Source organism: Scyliorhinus torazame, chromosome 26, assembly GCF_047496885.1.
Source record: "Scyliorhinus torazame isolate Kashiwa2021f chromosome 26, sScyTor2.1, whole genome shotgun sequence".
NCBI classification, from domain to species: domain Eukaryota; kingdom Metazoa; phylum Chordata; class Chondrichthyes; order Carcharhiniformes; family Scyliorhinidae; genus Scyliorhinus; species Scyliorhinus torazame.
The window spans coordinates 29,812,592-29,818,524 of NC_092732.1; positions in this window are offsets into that span (position 1 = coordinate 29,812,592).

Here is a 5,933-nt window from a genome sequence, read left to right on the forward strand (position 1 = left end):
AAGTTCCTCGCTACCAAACGGGATTGGTTGGCAAGTTGACTGACAAGCAGGTCGCCTTGCAAGAAAGACGGAAAAGCTTGTGCGGAAATAAAAGCAGAAAGGGCTGGGGAGTACTTGGGTCAGGGAGCCTCTGCGGAGGGAGAAATAGACTGAAACACTTCCGGTTGAAAGCCTCTTACGAAGCAGCTTCATAACAACTAATATTCGATGTTATCCAGTTCTTGAAAGTGCAGAATGAATAATGCCCGTTGTTGCTGTCTTTGGTTGGCTCTGAATATGGCGGTCAATATGGTCGCCTTCCTCAATTCTAATTACGTTTGCTCTAGAGTCGGCAGGTATCTCTCGATACCGCCACAAGGTTCAAACCGAATACTGACCAAAGACTCGATACACCAGTTAGTACAAAGTCAATGCTCATTTATTTACACACAGTTACATATACTCATGCACGAAACTCTACAAACTAAACTATCACTACTGCTAAAGCCTATACTTAGCTTCGGGCGCCCACTCAGTCAGAGGAACAATGGCCGTTGTTCGGTTCTGAGGCTGCTGGGGTCGATGTGGTGAAGGGGAACAGCTGAGGTCGTCTGGTAGCGTGCGTTGACCTTGGACTTACTTGCTTTTGGTGGACAGGTCTCTCCTTGGTGAGAGCCGGGTCCAAGAGAGCGATTCTCTCTTGGGGGCTCCTTCTTATACCCAAAGGGGCTTCGCGCTCTTTTGGGCGGGCCTTGAACTTGGCCCCAATCAATTGGGCCGTTTCTTGTCAATCCCTATTGATTTCATCCAATAATGGGGTGGGTGCCCTGATGGCTGGGCGTGTCCTAGGTGGCCGTTGGCCTGCTTTGTTTCGGTCTCCTCTGGCGCCGGTGTGTCTGCCTTGGTATCGGTTACTCAAATGTTACTCTTTTGTTCCCGGAGATGGGCCATTAGTATGCTAATGGGCCTACAGTTTTGGTCTTGTCTGGGAGCTGCGGCTCCAATAAACAGGCAAACCCTGAGCCTCCTTGTTTTCTCAGTATTGTCCATTTTCCCTGCAGTCTTTGCAAAGTGTCCATTTTGTAATCGGGAAGTGACCATCCCAGGTGACTGCACACCCTCCTTGTGATCCTAAGCGTGAAGGATCACATTACCGCGTCGTCTTCGTTCTCTGACCAAGCGGGGCACCCATAAGCACTTCACGGGCTCTACACTGCCCTATCCTATGAATCGCAATTTTTACCTCACATCATTTTACATACATACATCATTATAAAACTCTACGGGGCGCTATGACATTCAGGCATGCATTACAAAATTTTTAAAAACTGGAACCTCTAACTATCCTGAATAAACTATCCTCACTTAATCAATCAAAAATAATCTACAACATTTTAAACTACAAGTAGCAGCAACACTGGTCTCTCTGGCTTGGCAGTCAAGCACAGAGTTTTACATTTCTTTATTAAACGAACAAAACACACGGATGCACTTTAATTCACTTAAAGGGGCTGGGGAGTTTGTTGGAGTCTGAAGATAGGGGATCTAAATATGTGTACCGGAGTGCGGTTGCGGGAGGTTCTCCTCTGCCATTTTCTGAGTCTTAAGTGTCTGTACGACACTGCAGAGTATCACCAGTACTAAGAGTGCTTCGACGATGTAAGATAGTGAATACCAGGTGATAAACTTGTCACACTAGGTCGGGGTGTCGGTAATTGTCTCGGAACGAGATGTGGCAGGGGTGGGAATCGGTCACGGCCTGTGTGGCAGGGGTTGGGGGTAGCGTCCGCGCGCAACTGAAGGGATCCTGCTAAGATCCAGGTGAAAAGCATGAAGGTTGTCTTTTTCTTCCTTTGGGGTTCCTGAGGGTCCAGAGTTCTGTGGACACAAGCATAATATGTTATCTTGCTTAAGATCTCATGTCTGTCTGTCTGTCCTTTGTTGCCAATTACCCATTACAATTGGTCACCATTTGTGACTCCCTCTTTTTTTTAAAAACCGAATATTTGGACAAGACATCCGAGAAAAATACTGACGCAGTGCGAGCCGTCTCGCAGCCTGTGCGATCTACCATCCTAGTGTTTGAGGATGTAAACGGCATACGGAAGCAACCTAAGGGTCGCCAGAAACAAACAAAAAAGTTTTGAACTAAAAGTGCCAAAATGGGGTGCGTATGGGCCGCGGCGGCTAGGATTGGGTGGAATCCCTGGCTAGGTCGGTGATCAGTGCCGTTTATGCTCTACCCGAGCGTAGGTGACCAGAGGGGGCCAGTGCCGCTTTTCCACTGCCTGAGCGACCGGCAAGAACGGAACGAATATGTGGTCGTCGTGGGGGCTGCCTCTCGTGATTACCTTCAAATCAGGAGAGTAGCTATGATTGGTTGTCTGCCGACAAACTAGTTCCTCTGAACGGTTGTCTGTCGACAAACTTGTTCCATTAACTGCCAGTGGGCGTTAAAAGAGTGGTGGCGTGGGGCCATGAAAACTTTTACATTCACAAACAACATTGAACAAACATGGTGCAGGTGCACAAAACTCCTGACAGTTTTATGCAACAAAATCTCTCAGGTTTACCTTATATCCCTGTTAGTACGCATGCATTAACACACTTCCGAATCTCGGAGGTTTGATCAGTATCGTTCTCACACTTGTGGTTTTTCTGTTTCCAATTGGATTCCAATTCAAATTTGAGTTCTCTCGGAGTGACTATGCCACTTCTCAGTCGAGTCCCGTCAGAGGTCGCCAGTAAATGTTGCTCTCTTTGGTTGGCTCTGAATATAGCGGTCAATATGGTCGCCTTCCTTAATTCTAATTACGTTTGCTCTAGAGTCGCCAGGTATCTTTCGATACTGCCACAAGGTTCAAAACCGAATACCGATCAAAGACTCGGTGCACCAGTCAGTTAGTTCAAAGTCAGTGCTTACTTATTTACACACACAGTTAATATCTACTCATGCACAAAATGCTACAGACTAAACTATCACGACTGCTAAAGCCTATACTTAGCTTCGGGTGCCCACTCAGTCAGAGGAACAATGGCAGTTGTCCGTGTGGTGATGTGATGTGCATCAATGTAAATACATGTAGGGTAGTTAGACACTAGAGGGAGCACAAGAGACATCACACACACACTCAACCAATAGATCAAGTAGATAGGACACGACCAATAGACATTCACAATACACAAGGAGGTGACACGACCACAGGGGGGCATTACACCAACCCATATATAAAGGACACCACACACATGATCTGCCTCTTTCCAGTGGAGACAGTCAGTAAGTACAGACACAGGGTTGATTCAATATTACACCCACCACGTGGATTGCAGCAACTGGTTAGTCAGTCTGGGTAGCTATAGTAGGATTAGCAGTAGTGTCGAACCTGAGTAATAGAAGTGTAAATAGTTTAATAAACGTGTTGACGTTATTGCCACGTCTGAACGTCCTTGGTCAAGTGCACCACGAGGAAGCCGCTTATGTTACACCTACAACATAACAAATCATGGTACCAGGAGTGAACTGTTTCAATCCAGATAGCCATACCTCAGCGTACAGTGACAACCAGCAACGATACCCAGGCAGGATGTTTGAGATCCGGGTTCCGCAGCAGCTCCAGTGCCACGGCGATCTCCGCGAAAACTGGCGGGCATTCCGGCAAAAGTTTGAAATCTTCCTGGTGGCAGCCGAACTAGAAGAAGTGGCCGATCCTGAAAAAAACAGAGCTTCTCCTCACCATAGCCGGTGCCAGAGCAGAAGAAACCTTTTAAAAATTCAAGTTCTCCAAAGGGCAAAACAGGAGCGACTTCCAGGCAGTCCTGGACAAATTCAGCAAATACTGTGAGGAAAACACACTCCAACCAGCAAGAAAAGGCAAGAGAAGCGCCAGTACTCACCTCGAGGCCGAGATCCCGGAGCAGAGAACAGTTTTGATCGGCGGCCATCTTTCTAAAGGGTCTGCACTTGCACAGTTGCGCGAGAAGCGCGCAGAACGGGAAGGTCCGGTAGCGCATGCGCGAGACGCAGCGCAGGCGCGATCACAAAAACGGTCATCGGTAAAGGAACAGCGATCTGCGCATGCGCAATCGCTTCCCACGCGCTACGTCACGTGCGTCATGACGTCAGAGGCCCCGGACCACGCCCATTTAAAGGGGAAATGTCCCAAATCAAAGAAAAAATATTTTAAAGCCGTTAAACAACCTCCCTTCACCTGGAATGTCAGCACAATGCCTCAAACTGAACCAGGAAATGAAATTAACCTCCGAGGAACCCTGCAACAAGCAGTTACCTGCGCCCAAACCGATGATTCCGACCTTGAATACTTCGAAACCGACCTTTACATTTTCTCTGGACCTCGCGAGCCCAATGCCAGCTCCGACACAAACAGTGATGATATGGTCATAGAAGGCTACGACTCGGACGAACCTTTCACCTTGGGAGGCTACCCCAGTACCAAATCCGAACCGCAACTAGGCGTGTTGCACATTGGCGACCCCCGTACTGAATCCGACGCAGACGCGGATTCGTTCTTCGGATTTGAGGATCCTCAGCCCAGCAGATACGACATCCCGACTCGTGAGTGCAGGATGATGCTGCAGCCTGAAACCAAGAGACAGAGAGCGGTACACGCCCACAGAGAGCGGCCTGCTGCCACACAGAGCGTGGTCCACGCACCGCTCAGGGTTCCCGACTCTACGAAAGAAGACACGCAAGATTCCACACCGCAGTCCTTGCATGAGCAAGAAGTGACTCCAGTGTCACAAGCCTCCGCAGCGAGCTCGTGGACAGCCTCCACGATAGAAGCAACGCAAGACTCCGACGCGCAGTCCTTGCAGGAACAAGACCAGGAGGGTCTAGCAACCACCTCTGACCAACTAGCGGCAGACGATGCAAGTCTGCCATGCTCAAGTAAACAGCAAGAAGACTATGACAGTCTACCACGCTCCAGTGCACAGCAGGACGACCATGGCGGTCTGTCATGCTACAGTGAAGAACAAAGCGACGATGACAGTCCAAGCCCAAATGAAGGACAACAGCAAGACAATGACAGTCCACCCACATTGTCTGCGCCACCAGATGAAGACTCTGACAATTTGCCCAATCCAAGTGAACAACAAGCAGCTACTGAGGATCTACCCACGGTATGTGAGACGAGTGACGACAGCATCCCACCTCCCATGCAAGATGTGCAAAGTGACAGACCTCAGCTAGTGTGTACAGAGGCACTCGACGGTCACTGTGAGACCACTGGTGACTCCGGTGACACCACGATACTTCCACCCTCATTCGCTCGAACCTCTCCACAAGTCGATGCATTCCTGCATGTTCCGACTCCAGACGTGCAGCTTCAAGAAATCTCAGCTGACTCCAGTGAACCTGCTAAGACTCCGGACGGGGAGCATCAACAAACCAACACTGACTCAGTTAAAACAGACCAGACTCCAGATGGGGAGCAACCAAACGCCGACTCTGATTCACGTAAGCCGGACTTTACTCCAGACAGGGAGTGCCGCAACCTCAGTGATGGCACGCTCAGGGTGACAGCAGATGCCACAACGACAGGAGATGGATCACTTAACAATTACACTGGGTCAGTAATAACAAGCAGCGGCTACAGTCCAAGAGGAACACACCAATAGTCACCACAGCTATATCCACACATTTATTTCCACACCAGCAGTGCAGCCAATGACAGCTCATGCTGGACAAACCCAGTATTCAGGCATGCAGCAGCCAGCAGTCTATGCAGCATATTCTCAAACAGGCCAGCACTACGGATTGCCCACTAATGGAATCAAGACCGAAGGAAGACTACCGCAAGCGCAATCTGCACTACAGACTGGATGCCTTAGTTACAGCCCAGGATTTGCTGCACCCCAGCCTGGCCAGACAGCATATTCCTATCAGATGCAAGGTTCTAGTTTCACACCATCACCAGGTATTTATGCGAGCAGCA